Source organism: Equus caballus, chromosome 21 (genome assembly GCF_041296265.1).
Source record: "Equus caballus isolate H_3958 breed thoroughbred chromosome 21, TB-T2T, whole genome shotgun sequence".
Taxonomy (NCBI): domain Eukaryota; kingdom Metazoa; phylum Chordata; class Mammalia; order Perissodactyla; family Equidae; genus Equus; species Equus caballus.
This window is the reverse complement of record NC_091704.1, coordinates 25,885,192-25,902,873: the sequence shown is the minus strand read 5'-3', so window position 1 is coordinate 25,902,873 and position 17,682 is coordinate 25,885,192. Positions and strand designations below refer to the sequence as shown.

The following is a 17,682-nucleotide window of genomic DNA, read 5'->3' as shown; positions in this document are numbered from 1 at the left end:
AAGTCCCAGCCCTGCCACTTACTAATTGTGTGACCTTGGCCAAGTTACTGAATCTTCCTAACATGGGGTAATAGTAGTATATGCCTCATGGGATTGTTGTAAGGATTGAACAATAGTGCATATAACAAAATGTATGGCTTATAGTGCTCAATAAATGTCTATTATCATTACTGTACTACTATTATTTTTATTTACATTATGCTATTATTAAAGGAGAAAGTTTAAGTTACTTGGAGACCCTAGCTTAATTCCTAACAGACCCAATTATATTCCTTTTAGGAATCTACATTTATTTATTTTTTTTAGAGATTGGCACCTGAACTAACATCCGTTGCCAATCTTCTTTTTTTCTTCTTCTTCTTCTCCCCAAAGCTGCCCAGTACATAGTTGCATATTCCAGTTGTGAGTGCCTCTGGCTGTGCTATGTGGGACGCCACCTCAGCATGGCCTGATAAGCCGTGCCGGGATCCGAACCCACAAAATCCAGGGCGGCCGAAGCAGAGCGTGCAAACTTAACCACTCAGCCAAGGGGCCGGCCCTATGTTTATTTTAATCACTGTAATAATGTACATTTAAGACTTTAGCTTTATTAGACTATATCTAAAATTATTTTAATTTAATTCAGGTCTTTAAAAGGTAGGAAAATATTAATACTTATAGCTGACGATGTATCAGGTACTCTAATAAGCATTTTACATACATTTTCTAAATTAACTTACAAAAGATGATATTACCTTTATTTTAAAGATGGCAAAACAGAGGCTGATAAACATTAATTAACTTACCAAGAGATAGAAAAAAAAGGGATAGATCTGGGGTTCAAATCCAAGTCTGTATGACTCCAAAGTCCATAATCTTTCTACTATACCATTTAATCTCCTGATTCCTGGGTATATTTTTATATTGGAGAGAGAGCTAGGACGACCCATGACAGCAATTATGGTATACAATCTTATAAACATATCATTTCAACCTAGTGTGATTGCTACACAGAATCTTCTTCTTTTTTTTTTTTTTTCTGAGGAAGACTTGCCTTGAGCTAACATCTGTTGCCGATCTTCCTCTTTTTGCTTGAGGAAGATTAGCCCTAAGCTAATATCTGTGCCAATCTTCTTCTACTTTATATGTGAGTCACCACCACAGCATGGCTGATGAGTGGTGTAAGTCTACACCCAGGATCCAAACTCGTGAACCTGGGCCCCCAAAGCAAAGTGAACAGAGCTTAACTACTAGGCCATAGGGCCGGCCACCCCAGGATCTATTTTTGAGGAATTAATCATCTGAGCATGTTGACTCCTCTGAAACTGCTATTTCTATCTTGAACCCCTTGCCTCCACCTTGCACATTAACTTGAAATGACAGTAGTAATCATTTAGTTGGCACTCTGGGCAGCTTAAGTATAAGCACAAATTTGAATTGCTGATGTAACAGACAAGAAAAAAGTCTGTCTATATACCAAATGTTATTTAGATATAGATAGAGTCATGCGCCGCATTTCAATGAACAACAGACCGCATATGTGATGGTGGTGCCATAAGATTGGTACCAAATAGCCTAGGTGTGTAGTAGGCTATACTAGCTAGGTTTGTGTAAGTACACTCTGTGATGCTCACACGACAATGAAATCATCTAACATGTTAATCGACACATGGCTGTATAGATATAGATAGAGACGAAAATATAGATATGGGTTCACAAAAACATTTGGCTTCACAAGGCTTTTGTAATAGGTAATTAGCATGAATTTGGAATACATAAAATTTTTCTTCCTGGTAAGAAAATTTAGAATATTATAACCTTTTTCAGAGATTTCTTTCTTTTGATTGGAACTATGAATGTGGACATATTTACAAGTCTCCTTAGTACTTGAGTGTGCATATTACCTTCAGATAAACTCTAGAAAAAGAAAACAAATCCAAGGGAGTTTTGACGCATAAAAAATTTTAAAATAGGAGAACAAAAAAGTATTTCTTTGCTTTTATCAATTTGAAAGATTTTCAGTGTTCTGAAAGTTATGAAAATGAGCTATACTGAAAGAAAATATTTTTGTTTTAAATAGCAATTCAGGTGACAATAAAAAGAAAATATTGAAAAACATGTGCTGGGTATTTAAAAACAACCATCATGTTTAATAACAAAGTTTAATTTGCTTCAATCCAAGAAGAAGTATATTTCATCTCATTCTGTTCAAACATGACCAGTAGGCAAGTCACTTGGCCTAATGTGAAGAGAGTCTAATTCCTCCTCCACAGCATTTTATATTGAGTCTTGAGAATGTCTGTGCAACACAGTCTACCATGTGTGTCTTCTCTAAAGCCAAAAATGTTTGAGAGTGCAATTTTATTGAAGTATTAAAATAAAGACTCAGGGATATTTTAAAATAGGAAAATATCTTTAGTTGAGCATGTTGATTACATTGCTACTACTGGTATTTCCTAATCCTATTTCCCCCATCCATATGCTTCTGTAGTGTACATTTTCTGCTAAAATTGAGGCTCAAAAAAAAATCACACTTCTGGTTCCTGCTGATATTGTGAACCCAAAATAGCCACCAATGAAGGCAAACATCTGTGAGGCTTAGTCAGAGCAGTTACAAACTACTAATACTTCCTAAAGTGCCGCGGCTTTTACTCTCTCAAAAAAAATTTACATGCTTCTTCAGCATCTTGACTAACACCCTCTAATAATCAAAGCAATCTTCTACAGAAACGATATGCGCAGAGAAATAACTTTCCCCCAAAAACCAAAGTGAGAGAGAGTGCGCACAACCAAAGGATATAAGAATTCACTAGTAGGGGCATGAATCAAATTCAAAACATTTTAAAGTATATTTTAAGGCAAAGCCATAACTTTCATTGAATATAATCAAATGTGTTGATATAACTGGTGTTTTTCACTAGGTAAATGTCACTGGTTAAGTGTGACATGTTAATATTCAAATTCATCAATAATCTACTGAGCAAAAGCTTATTTCCCAATTTTAAGGATATTGATGCAAGGACTGAATCCAAAAGGCATGGCACTGATTATTTCTTGTAGATTACTCATCCAGGAGAAAAATCTAAATCTAAGTTATGAATGGTGTTAGAATTCCTAACACAGATTCCCACTGGTGTGAAAATGTTCCTTTTAAACCACCTTACAGCCCTGTAACAGTGAAGGCAAGGACAGACTGTATCACAATATCCGTGAAATCCATTCATTCATCCAGCAAATATTTATTGAGCAAAACTTCATCGATTGTTAAAATATTATTAAGCAAAAATCTTGTAGAAAGTCTTTTTGCCAGCTATTCATAAATCACAACTGGACCTGACTTCTTGCTTCTTCTTTCTTTTCTAGCCAGCATATTAATGGTGTTACAAACATCCATTTTATTAGAGCATCTATCTCATCTTAAACCTGAAATTATACATTTGGATTTCATTATCTTGTGAATAATTAGGATCACCAGAAGTCAAATGATGGATGCTTTTTGTTCTTGGGCCTTGTTCTGATGCATTTTGCATGTCAAGCTCTATCAAGGTCAACTTCTTACAGAATCTTTACTTCAAATCACTGAATCTGCAAAGAAATCTGCTAAGAATGTTGATATAATATTTTTGGTTTGATACATTTCCCACCCCCATTCTGTGAAAAGTGTATTTTCTGTGTTCTATTGACTCATTTCAAAGAACTCCACCTGCATTTTTCATACAGAACTTTTATTAGAAGCTGCTCTTACAATTAAGATAAGTCAAAGAGGGTGCTGGCTGTTGCAAAAGGGTACTGTGGTAGGTTGAAAAACGGCTCCCCACAGATCTGTCCACGTCCTACTCTCCAGAACCTGTGAATATTACCTTGAGATGAGGCGATTGCCTGGGATTATCCAAGTGAGTCCTCAATGCCATCACAAGTGTCCTTGTAAGAGACATACTGAGAGAAATTTGACACAGATACAGAGAGAAGAAGGCAATGTGAAAATGGAGGCAAGATTGGAGTTAGTCACGGAACCACAAGTCAAGGAAGCTAAGGAATGCCAACAGCCACCAGAAGAGGCAAGGAAGGATTCTCCCTTAATTCCTCTGGAGACAAGTCCTTGATTTTGGACAATTGGGCTCTAGAACTGCGAGAGAATAAATTTCTGTTGTTTCAAGCCACCAAATTTGTGGTAATTTGTTACAGCAGCCCTACGAAGTTAACACAAATACTTTTACTGAATTCCCCATGGTCCTCAACTTTGCTGGTCCTGGTCCTTAGTTCAATCACAAGCGCACTGGTCTTGGATGACTACTTCCCTCTATCGAACTCACAAAAAAACAGACTGACAACCAGACTACAAATCTATTCATTGACCAAGGAAAATATCCTTGTTTCAATAACTGGAACTGAAGATATGCTTAGAACATTTAGAGGTATTTTTAGAAGGAACAAGATTCCTCTCACAACCAGGCTTAGGCACTAGACTTTCTGGGACTTCATCAGCTCAGTCTGGGGAGAAGACAGGAGAGAACCAGAAACAAAGGGAAAAGGTTAGGAGAAAACGGATCTGGCTGCGTAACTCGTGCCACCAAGGACCACTGTATAATAAAATGTCCAATATTCTAAAAAATGAAAAAAATCATGTTTGGGACAGGCAGATGTAGACATTGGCGGGGACAGGTCCAAATCAGATGACAGTGGGAGAAGCTCAGACAAGAGCAAAACTCAGTCAGGTGGGTAAAGTCACTGCGGATCAGGACAATGACTCAGTATTAGTCAGGTTCTCCAGAGAAACAGAACCACTAGGATGGAAAGAGAGATTCTAAGGAATTGGCTCACACAACCATGGAGGCTGGCCAGCAGGCTAGGGACCAGGGAAGAGCCCATAGAGCAGGCTGGAAGAGAGTTCCTTCTTCCTCAGGAGACCTCAGTCTTTTTGCTTAAGGCCTTCAAATTACTGGATGAGGCCCACCCACAATATGGAGGGTAATTTGCTTTACTCAAAGTATACTGATTCAAATCACATCTTAAAATTACCTTCACAGCAACATCTAGCCTTATGTTTGATCAAACTACTGGATACTGTAGCCTAAACAAATTGACACGTGATATTAACCATCACACTGTGTACGCATGATAGAACACAAAATGCAGGATCCAGTTCTCCAGAGAAAGAAGCAAGAGAGTAGAGTGAAGGACCCTGAGAAACCAAGTCCAGGAATTGCTAAAGATTATTGAGAGAAGTGAGGACTGGTCAGCATTGAACCCTGGGAATACCTATAATATTTAAAGTGGGTTCAGGTCTTAGATAAAAGGATTTGTCTTGAGCTTCACCCTAAAATGTAGTTGCAAACTACTGACCCCTCTACATTTGGTGTTAAGATGTAGATGGCTGCCCAGTAAGTCTAGGAGCTGCTGGAACCATCATTCCAGCCAGCTGGGTGACAGACTGATGTAGAACTGGCAGCATAACTTCTGGGCTATGACATTAGTAAGCACAGGGAGACAGGATAAATATAAATTCCAAAATTCTAAAACCAGAATGACTGGAAATGAGAACCAAATAAATAAGGTGTTGTTGTCATCCAAGGAATCGAAACCACACAGAGTGAAAGATAAAATCAGACTATGTCTTTAAAAGTTTGTTGAGTGGGGACTGAGGAGGGGTGGGGATAAATATTCCTGACTTTTCTGAGCTATCATTTGTTCCTCTGGAGAGGGAATAGGGGACCCTTTGAGAGTTGCTTGGAGGAGATGAAAAGCAAAGAGCCAAAGTCTGAAGGATCAACTTCGTGAGAGGCTTTGAGAGACGCTAGGCACAGGGAGGGTTACTTTGGGGCCCAGGTAAGAAAGGACACAGACCCGAGGTTATGGAGCAGATTCTGGCAACATCAGGAGCTTAGCACAGGCATTGTCACCAATAGAAATGTTAGATATTTCCATATGTCATTACGATTGTTGCAGATAAGATATCTCAAAATCTCATTATATTCATCACTATTTCAAAATTATGGTAGTTATTGGACATGACCGTGTAATTTAATGGATTGATAAAGAAATCTATGTATTATTTAATCTCAGTTTTCAAAAATGCCATAACTATTTCTTCAATATATTTGATTTTCTTTGTAATCTTATGTATTTTATTTTATGCATTAAAAAGATGATTCTGAGAAGCATCCATTGGCTTCGTTAGACTGCCAAAGGGGTCCAGACATGCAAAAAAGTTAAGAACCCTTGGATAAAAGAATCTATTATTCTGTTCCAGTTACATTCACTCATTTAACAATGTTTATTAGAGCTTACTTTGCTCTGTGCACATAATCCTAACTCAGAAAGTGTTTTGGAGGAACTTGGGGGAACAAATTTAAAAAGGAAACATAGAACATAGTAAAGTATTAATTTAAACCACAACATAAATGCTACAAAAATAATGACACGATGAAAGCCATGAATTTAAGAACAAATCCATTTGAAGGATTTCTTAGCACTGTGTAATTTGTTCCTGCTAAGCTTCTGATTACTATATAATCAGGCTGACAAATGACTAATACTGGGCAGATCCAAACAAGTGAATTCTAGTTTTCTTTGGGACTCTGTCTCCCCATCTTTGCTCAGAGCCTTGTGGAATTTGATGGTCCTACCTCCCTTTGGGTTGTCTGTCCCTCCGTCTGACTGAAAAAAGCTTTATAATTTTTCTCATCTAAACTACAGACACTGTATGGAGTAATTACCCAGAAGCTTAGGGCACATTTACTTTGTCTATCATTCATTTTAAAGAACTATATTCACAAGTGGAGAGAACATACAGATTTTCCAAAATGTGTGACATTTTGATAATAAAATATCTGAAAAGAAAGAGAAGATAGAAAAAAATGTAAAATCTGCCAAAATTCCTAGCACTTTTAGGAGTTGACCCTTGATTATTTAAAGGAAATAGAATCTTAATTATAATGGGCAGTAAACGTTGGCATTGATGAGTTTCATTGAGAAGATCACTGTATCAAAATTTGATAAAGTATAAACCAGGTGAATGAATGACAAGACTGCAGATGAAAGCTAGACCTCGATGGAAAGAGCTAATGGCATTAATCACAGTCCCAGCACTGTGAAAAGGCCTGAAGCCAGGAAACATGGAAACCCAGGGGGAAAAATGAGCAAGCCAACCCCACAGGCGGTGAAGGAGGTTGGTATATGCTTCTCCTCCCTCAGCCCACACAAAGGCAGGTATGAGCACAGAACACTGGCATTGAGATCATGTTTGCCCGGTTCTAATGCTGAGTTCAGCGGTACTATCTAAAAAGTGATGACTGTAGTATACGATAAAGAATAAAGCGGCATGTTGGGTTTGGGGGCATTAAAGAAGGAATCTAAGAATAGTCTTCATTCTTGCCTGCCCCGGCCCCAACGCACACACACAATATCCCTGCTGATTAGAAGCTGTTCACTGCTATGGTCTGAACGTTTGTGTTCCCCCAAAATTCGTATGATGAAATCCTAACCTCCAACATGATAGTATTAGAAGGCAGGTCTTTGGGGGAGAGGGAGTTAGATCAGGAAGGCAGAACCCTCATAGGTAGAATTAGTGCCCTTATAAAAGAGGCCCAAGAAAGCTTCCTTGCCCCTTCTTGCCATGTAAGTTTTCAGCAAAGAGATAGCCATCTAAGAAGCCAGCTCTCACTAGATATGGAATCTGCCAGCACCTGATCTTGGACTTCCCAGCTTTCAGAACTGTGAGAAGTATTCAACCTCTGGTATTTTGTATAGCAGCCCAAAAGGACTCAGTAACATTTTACAGAGATAACTTCACTCTGATCACAATTTCTCTTCCTTTTAAAAACTGGATCAGGAACATATTCTTCCACACTTTCACATTCAATAGCTTTATGCTTTCTATTTTACCATAATAACATCTGTAATGCAGACTTTACACCTTTTAGAGAACTCTTTCTTTTTAGCCAAAGTACGCAAAACAAAAGAAAATAGGTAGCATCAAAAAACATTTGAGTTTAAACACAGGCTTTAAACCCCAAGATTCTGAAGTCAGTTATTACCAAATCTGCTACTGTTGTCACCAAAATCTTAGAAGGAGGTAGGTGTTATAAAAGCCATGTGAATACTCCTTTGGGCTAAAAAATGTAGTTAAGGCTGTAATCTATAGTTTATCTCTTTGGAAACTTTCCTCAACATGTCAGCAAAGGAAACTGAAATCTTAATTAAGCTCTTTTCATTAGATGTAGCAGTGAAGACAGTGCTTTCACCCTAGCCAGGATGACATCGTAATAAAATGACTAGAACATAAGTGTTACCCTGTCTCAGACCAAGATTCCAACCAATCATTTCTTCCAGTAAGACTGAGACTATCTTGTGATTTCACATCAAACTCCTGATTCTGTTGTTGGACCTTGAACAACCTTCATGGTTTTGTTTGTTTGTTTGTTTGTTTAGGAAGATTAGCCCTAGCTAACATCCTCCGCCAATCCTCCTCTTTTTGCTGAGGATGATTGGCCCTGAGCTAACATCTATGCCCATCTTCCTCTATTTTATATGTAGGACGCCTGCCACAGCATGGCTTGATGAACAGTGTGTAGGTCCATGCCCAGGATCTGAACCACTGAACCCAAGACCACCAAAGTGGAACATGGGAACTTAACCGCTACACCACTGGGCCGGCCCCACAACCTTCATGTTTTATAATGAAAATGTCTTCCCGTAACTTAGCTAAACCTTCATTGAACATATGTCTATTGTTTTTCTACCTGACAACTATTTTCCAGGAAGTGCCTCCATCTCATTGTCCAATCTCTAAGATTACAGCAGGTTTTGCAATATTTCTGTAATGTGACACTGTCCCTAGGCATGATCAATTGGTCTTGAAGGTGGGCATCTGACTTTAAATGGGTCTATTGGTCCCTTCCTCAGGAGTTTTAAAATGGAACTGAGAAGAACAGATCATTCCTTTCTAAGTGGCTACATGATAAATGCTAACTTGGGAACCGTTCCTACCAACACGTGGACTGCAACCAAGAAAGCTGGTCTGCAGTGAGAAAGTGAAGCAGATGTGGAGAGAGGGCCAGAGATAAGAGCCAAAAGGAGAAGAATTTCTTGGTTTCCTTTTGTGCTCCAGTTGGTGGTTCTATTCCTGAGGCTCTAGCACCTCTTGGATTCCATTAATTACTCCAATTACTTTCCAATAAGCCCATCTTCTTTTTACTGTTAAGCTAGTTTGAACTGGGCTTCTGTTCCTTGCACCAACAAATAAAAGTTCTAACTAATATTCATTTATTCAATAAATTTTTATTTATTTAACATTTAACATATAAATGATTTATACTTTCGTCTGTTCTACCTTTTGAAGGTATCAATTTCGTAAGCTTTTAACTCATTTCATCTAAAAGGCAGATCTTTCAGATGCCACGAAATGCCTTCGGATCTGAGATTTGATGTTAATTTTATGTCCACGTTAACCATACCTTTAGTTATTTAAGAACTTTTCTCATATCCTCTGTCTGTTTAGTTCAGTTCTGTTTACGCATTTCTGGTTGTCTACTTGGTGCCCGACAATGAACTTGGTGCTGTAGACTCAAAGATGAGGGAAGAGATCTTATAATCTAGTAGAAGAGAAATATTTGTAAATGAATAATTGAGATGTGGTGTGCCAAGAGGTACCACAGAAGTGCATTCAAGGTATGAACAAAGGAGTTATTAACATTCTGATTGGTAACAGACACTTATTTTTTTCCCCAGCACTCTTCCTCCAATTTTTCTAGAAATTTCTCCTTCACCTTCTCCAGCCATATAGTGCCTCTTCTCTTCACCCAAAGGAGTTGAATGTTCTCACATGATCTTATATTCCTCTCCACTCTAGCCACAAAGATTGGGAACCTAATGCAAGCTGTTCAAACTACAGTTCCCTTGGCATCCAACCCCCCAAATCACCTGCAATGAGTCTAACCTCCTGTTATTCATTCACTTGTATAGTCGCCTCGCACACTGAATGGGACTGACTTGTATAACTATCAGGATATTAAGGAAAAACAGAGTATAAGCTCCATGTCTAGGTCATAGAAAATATTACAGTTTTTTAGTTTTGATGCCAATTATACCTCAATAAAAATAAAAATAATAAGTAAAGACAAATACTACTGCTTCTGTTTTGCTCCTTTGATCACCCACTCCGGGGGAAGCCAGCTGCCATGTGGTGAGAACACTCAAGTAGCCCTATGAAGATGTCCACATGGCGTGGAACTGAGGCTTCCTGCCAACAGTCTACATTAATTTAGCAGGCATGTAAATGAGTCCTCTTGGAAGTAGGTTCTTCAGCCTAGTCAAGGCTTCAGATGACTGTAGCTCCAGCTAACATCTTGACTGCAACTTCATCAGAGATCTGTCCAGCCCCAGCCCAAGACAGAACCATCCAGGTTCTCGTAAATTCCTGTTGCACAGAAACTGTGTGTGATAATAGATGTTCTATGTTGTTTAAAGCTGCTAAGTTTTGGGGTAACTTGTTATGCGGGAACAGATAATTAATACCATATTCTGTCCTTTGGTACTACAAAATTGGTCCAAGGATGGACAATTAACCCAAGTTAAGCCAATGAGTAATTTTCCCCCAAATTTTGATGGACTTTCACGGAAAACCTAAAGACAGTTTCTTTCTCATGGCTGAACTTATAAGATGCAAAACTTAAATGTTACCAGTGAGCATGTTTCCACCAGGTGAAGAAAATCAGTCTTAAGTGAAAAAGGATGAAGCTGACACAGAAAGGAACAGAATGGCAGGGAGAAAGCCATGCTGGTGTTAGGATCTTAGTTCCAACTATTCCTGACACTCAGCTGGATCTGCCCTTTGTTTGGATTAGATATTTGATTCTTCTCCAGAGTCCTCCATCCTGATATTATTGCCTCAAGGCCTTTGGGTATGTTAGTCATCTCTCATTTATTCTCTTGGTCCAAACCCTCACTTTAGTTGCTGTGCAAATGTCATCTCACCAACGAGAACACCCTGCCTAAAACAGATTATTCAATGTGTGATGGATTTTTAATTTATCAGCTTGGCTAGGTGGAACATTTCCTAGAATTCACTTTCTTGTATATTTCCAATTAGAGTGGGCCACAAGGAAGATTCTTGAGGGATTTGGAGGGCGATATGGAAAAAGCAGCTGGGCCTGCAACTGCTCTATCTCCCCTGGATCCTCCTTTAGTAACTCCAACTCCTGGTCCAAGTGCGTATGTTTAGTTCTGTGCTGAAGAGCCCCAGCTTCTGCAGGATATCCTTATCACCAAGGTCAGAGGCAACAAGAACAAACAAAGACTTCTGTCTGGACTTGTGGAGTTGCATCTTAAGCTTATGGATTCCAGCCTACCCTTAATCATCTTTCCCACTTTATATCTATCTTCCCTCCCAGCATTAGCAGACACAGAGACAACAGCTTTACAGAGACTGCTTAACTAGCCCTCACAGTTGTGTAAGGCCAAAGATAGATAGATAGATAGATAGATAGATAGATAGATAGATAGATAGACAGATAGATAGAGATACATGGAGATATATTTTATATATTTAAGTATATATCTCAAGGAAGTCTAATGAAGTTTTGAAGAATAGTTTTTCATAAGATTGAAGAGAGTTAGGGGCAAAAAGTGCTCCAAGCTATGGAACCAGTGTATTCAAGGCCAGGAAGTATAAAACGGCTCATTAGGAAACATATTTTTCCTAGAACAAAAATGGCAGAGGTAGTGGTAGGACACAAACTTAAAGAGGTAATACAAGCTGAATACTGAAGAGCCCTGTATACCCCGGAAAGGAGGTTAGACTTAGCTTATAGATGAGCATTCACAAAAAAATTTTGAGCATAAAAACCACTTTCTAAAAATACAAGTTAAAAATGCAGACTCCAAGATACCATCCCAGAGATTCTGGTTCATTAAGTCTGTGCTAGGGCCTAGGAATTTGCATTTTTAATATGCCATCCTAACGATTCTAGTCAAAGGTGATCTAAGGATCACACTTGGATAAACATCATAGTACAATGGGGAGCCACGTGGAGAGTTTTAGGCAAGAGTATCACTTGAAGAGATCTGAATTTTAGGAAGATTACTCCAGATGCAGCATGGCAAAATGGATTTGAGGAAGGTAAATCTGGATTTAGAGAGATTTATTTATTATTGTAATAATCCAAATGAGAGGTAGCAGTAGGCTCAACTAAGGCAGTAGAAATAGCAACAAGATTATGGAGAAAAGTAAAATTTTAGGGATGAAATCTCCTGGTGATTGACCAGAATGGTTGGGAGGATCTTAGATGATTTTCTAATTTCTTCCCTGAGTAATTAGGTGGTTTGTTAGATAGAAAATAAGGATGGAAACACAGATTCTGAGGTTGGAGCATATTAAAAAATAATGAGCTCAGTATGATAGATTTTAAGTTCAGTATGCCTGTGTGACATATATGTACAGTAGATAATTACGTGTCAACTATAAATCAGGAGCATTTTCCCCCCACACCTGATGTTTCCATGCTGTGGGACTTCCCTTAGAGTAACACTTCAGTTCTCATTTTTCCCCTTCACTCATTGCTTTCCACAGAGGACAGAGGCAACTGACGGGTGGATTCAGAGAAAGGAATTGAGGTATGTGCAGCTCAACCCATTCTTTCCTCTTCATTTGAGATCTGCCTGCCTGTACAACGCAAATGTTTGTGCTATGTGCAATTATGTGTACAAAATAGAATATTGAAGGAGCCTGGAGGACAGAGGACAAAACAGAAGCTGTAAGGCTGTCCAGGCAGCCACTAGCAAAAAGAGGTGATGTCTTTTCAGAAAAGGTCTTGGAAGTTGTCTTAGTCTGTTCAGATGACTGTAACAGAATGCCATGAACTGGGTGACTTATAAACAACAAAAATTTATTCCTCACAGCTCTGGAGGCTAGAAATTCCAAGATCAAGGTGCCAGTATGTTCCGTGCCTGGTGAGAGCCTGCTTCCTGGTTCATAGACAGCCATCTTCACACTGCATCCTCACATGGTAGAGCAGTTAGAGAGCTCACTGGAGTAGCTTTTCTAAGGGCACTAATCCCAGTCATGAAGGCTTTACCTTCATGACATAATCACCTCCCAAAGGCCCCACCTCCCAATGCCATCACATTGGGGATTAGGATCTCAACACACAAATTTGAGGGTGACACCAACATTGAGTCAATAACAGGAATAGAGGCTGAAAAAGGTCCTTAGCATCAGACGGGATCAAGGTGACTCTGAGAAGTACCCAGAGAAAACCTCACTCACCATCTACAAGGCAGTGGCCATCACCCTGGCAGAGTCCAGTTGCAGAGGACATGACCAGCAGAGCAAGAGGGAGACCAGTTACACAAGGAAATCCTACCTTCCCTCCTAGTAATCTCCAACCCAATGAATCAGAAGAGAGATGGAAGAAGAGTGAAAGGGCTGACTTTAAAGGTCATTAGGTCATGGGTCAAGTCTCAGCTGGTGGGAAACTGGAGATTAGAGTTTTACGTGGACTCGACTGGCTTTTTAATACCTAAAAGGGTCTAGCAAGCTGTGGGATCTTGACACATCATAAAGGACCTACCTAGTAAAGGAGAGTTGATATAGTACAGCTAAGGACAGAGATGGGAGAAAATAAAATCTTTAATATTTGTACTTCATCAAGTTTATTCTGTTCAATAAACTGGTAATGTTCAGATGGACATTTTTCTGGGGTTGAAGGTCATCACATTCTCAAAGAGTTATGTGACCCAATAAAGGTAAAGATTACATTGTGATGCATAGTGAGAAGAGAAGAGAGGAGGACTAAGGGCAGACCCTAGGAGCATACCAACATTAAAGGGTCAAGAATGAAAAGAAAAGTCAGTAAAGAAGACTGAAAAATCATAAGAGTCAAGCCAAGGGAGGGGTTCAAGAAGGAAGCCGTGCTACAGTAATTTACGCTGCATAAATGCCACCTGACCGATCCCAAGACCCACTAGCCTATGGACACAAATCTGATCACATTAATTCCCAAACCTCACAGTCTCCACCCCTGATCTGTGTAATTGTTGTCGCTCTTCTCCCTTAGAGTCTTCTTTTCTATGAGTTCTTCAAGAGGATATTGTTTCTTTGCTGCCTTTCAATTCCCCAAGGCCCCAAAGCACAAAATCCCGAATGAACTAAAAAGACGGCGTTTCATTTATTCTTCCATGTGGTGAAGCCACATTCTCTTCATTACAAAAATGGGCCATATGAGAGTAGCAGAGACTGCCGGTTGTACTTCAGTATCCTGTTTGTTTGTTTGTTTTTCTGGTCCCAGGTCACCAAGAATAAAGCCTACATAATGTAGCTTTCCTTGACGCAATGTGATTAGATTCTAGCAATAGACGGAGCAGAAGTAATGCATGCAACCAGCACGATATTCACTTTTCCTTCTTTTCCTTCTTTGAATGCTGGAGTTAGAACAGCCATCTGGGATCACAGGTGACCTTGGGAACGAGAAGGCCACAGGGATTGATCCTGAGATGTACCTCCTAGCTCTTGCCTTCAATGAAGGCTGCTGGGAGTGATATCAGTATACAGCCCGCTGCTCTCAGCCCCTTCAGCTGCAGAGAGCCACCTTGCTCAAGGTCACAGCCATTCCAGAGTGGCCCACATCCAATGACAGATCACTGTGGGAGTATAAAGGCCTGCCTATTTTGGCCTAACTCAAAACAACTCTGAGGGAGTGGCCATGGCTATCACTGGGGCTGCGTCACGGCTTGACTTTTTCTTCTGCTTACCCCTGCTCTTCCTCAAACCAACCAGACAGGCCTTGGTGTGGCTGCTCCCTCAGGCTGCAATGCTCTTCACCCACAAAGTCACAGAGCTAAATTCCCTCATGTCCTCTGGTCTTTGTTCAAAACTTACCAGGCTCACTGAGCCTTGTCCTGACTATCCTACTTAATCCCGCCCCACCAACACTCCTGATCCTCCTCATCTTGCTCTCTTTCTTTTTCCATAAACCTATCACTCTCTAATATGCTGTATCACTTAGTTACTTATTTACTAAGCTTTTTTAAAACTTTCTCTCTCCCAAAGTAGAATGTAAGGTCCCAATAGCGTGAGGACAGGGATCTTGTTTTTCTGTACTGATGCATCCCATGCGCCCACAATAATGCCTGGCACAGAGCAGACATTCAAGAAATATTTGTTGAATGGGTGAGTAAGTGAATAATTCTCAAGAAGAATTTTGCAGATACTCACTCCTCAGGACCCTCAATTCCAAAAATGACTTGGAAAGAATAGTGAATTCTGGCAGCAGATTCACTACTATGTATTTCATATTATCCAATAAGAAAAAAATTGGTCATATATTTTTATGGAGTACCCTAAGTCACTTCTTTTATAGTTTATATTCATTAGCATTTTCAAACACTCACACACACACACATAAACATATACACATCTAAATATTATGATGCCTTATTTCACAGATAAGGCCTACGATTTCTGTTCCGATGAGATGGCCATTGAAAAGAGTGACTTTCTCTAGAATAGAAAAGTTAGAAAAAGCAAACCTGCAATTCTCAAGTGTAGTCATCCAGGACAGCCTGCTGGGTTACATGATAGGATATGGTTACTTCTAAAAGGAACTGTCTGTTCTCAAGTACAATTCATTGCAACTGAGTTGTTGGAAACTTTGTTTTGTTTCGTATTACCAGCTTCTGAAAGAGGTCAGTATTTGTGAGCTTTCAGAAAGTTTCCTTTGAAGTCAGCACTCCATTAAAACCATGAACTAGATCAACTGAGCACCCATGGAGCTGGCCTGAGGATTTATTTCTGTAGCTCTGAACCCTCCAGGGGCTTTCCTCTCCTGGGCAAGTTCCCATTTTTTTCACCATTCATCTCAGGAGTTAGCAAAGGTTATCTAAATGTCATTATGTGAATTAGAAACGTAGTCATGAAATTATGATTGAGTATAATTCAAACTAATAATTTTTTATTTAAAAACAAAGAAAATAATTTTAAAATATTTGAAAGTAAAAAAGATCATTGGACTGATTATGGAAAAAATATTTACTATTATTATTTATTAACTAATTATTAGCTATTAATAAGGAGTGGTGGGAGTACAGATGTTAATTATATTACTCTTTTTGTTTTGGGACATATGTTAATAACTTCAAGGAAAAAAGGTAGAAACTCCATCACTGAAGTTCTTTCGTTACCCCTGGAGCAAAGTTACCCCTCACTCATTCAGGCTCTGTGAAGCAAGCAGAGTTTGAAATGTAATTTAAAAACATTAGACTTCAGGTCCAAATGGAGTTTATCTCTGGGCAACTTTTCTATCCTTTCAAGATATTGTTCTGCAGCAAATAACCAGGATTCAATAAGAGAAGGATCACCTGTTTAAAAAATGTGTTAAGAATGAAGTTTTAAAAGCCTCAGTGAAACCTGTTTTGATCATTTTACCAGCCTCCAACTTGTTTTCCATGAAACTTGATTACTATCATCGAATGGATAATCAGAAAGTCAGTGGAGTGTAACAACTGAGAGCTGTGTTTTATTTCATTTTATGCAGCTATCTTTAGCCAGATCTCTCTTTTTCTCAGTTAGAACCTCAGGGAAGATTCTCTTGCTTCTTCTATCCACCATCTGTTGTCTTGATATTTATTTTCTCAAACTCCTTGGCATGTAATACAGACTTTACTTATCCCTTGGCGTCAGTAGGTAGACTTCTTTATGAACACTAAATAGCTCTTTGGCCTATTCATTAAAATCATATTGCCACTCACAAACCAACTTCTGGAATGTCCCTGAAGTGGATGAGTGTTGCACTGCCAGATCCACCAGTAAGACCAAGGCACTCTAGTTGCAGGAGTGTTGGCTACTGAGGGCTCACAGCCAAGTTCCTCTTCAGAAATGGCCTCCCACCAAAGGAAGCTGCCTCATCCAAGGTCCACTTCCCTCACCTGGGAGTACCCATAGGCCAAAACTGGCCCATGTGCGGGGGTACAATTGCACCTGCATCACAACTTGAGACAACTTACAAGAACATCCTAGCTCTAAGGTTACTCATGGAATTGCAGAGCCTTTTGCTGTCACTGCATCACAGTTCAACTTCTCCTTCCGCCCAGTCCTGCTTCTTTCACTCTCCCACAGGTTTTCATCCCAAAGCCACTTCCCAGTAAACTCCCTACATGCTAATCTCTACTTTAGTCTTCTTCCTAGGAAACATGACCTATGAGAATTCTTTTATCACAATCAAAACACCACTTTCAGTTATCATTTAATAATCTAAAATTTTGATGGTGACTTGTGTATTAGTCATGGCGGACTAACTTCTGTAATAAACAATCTCAAAATGTTAGTGGCTTAACCCAATAAAAATTCCTCTTACCTATCCCATAGAGCCTTGTAGTTCAATGCAGAGAGGGGCAGTCATTCAGAGATGTAGACTCCTTCCAGCTTTTGGCTCCATCCTTTTCTAGGAGTCCTGTCCTACAGCTGACAGATGAGGAAAGAAAATGAGAAAGATGCATGGAAGGTTTGATGGCTTGAACGAGCACACAGCAGTTCTAATATTCCAGTGGCCAGACTCAGTCATATGGCCACACTAAGTCAAGGGAGGCTGATGATCACTAGCAGTCTCTGCTACTCATTTATAGAAAACTTGTGATTTGCAAATCTTCCATTCTCCATGACAGGTGACATTCTTGTATCACCCTTCAACTTCTAAGGACTGAAAATTCTAC

At 39.4% G+C, this 17,682-nt stretch overlaps 1 long non-coding RNA gene across 1 annotated transcript in view; it reads right to left on the bottom strand.

Annotated features, from left to right (window-relative positions):
* The window catches only part of LOC102150726 (uncharacterized), a 107,348-nt gene that overhangs the window by 78,575 nt on the left and 11,091 nt on the right, over positions 1-17,682 (bottom strand). Inside the window, exon 2 of the long non-coding RNA XR_011430346.1 lies at positions 17,328-17,434. This is a non-coding gene — a long non-coding RNA (uncharacterized lncRNA). The remainder of the gene's footprint in view (positions 1-17,327; positions 17,435-17,682) is intronic.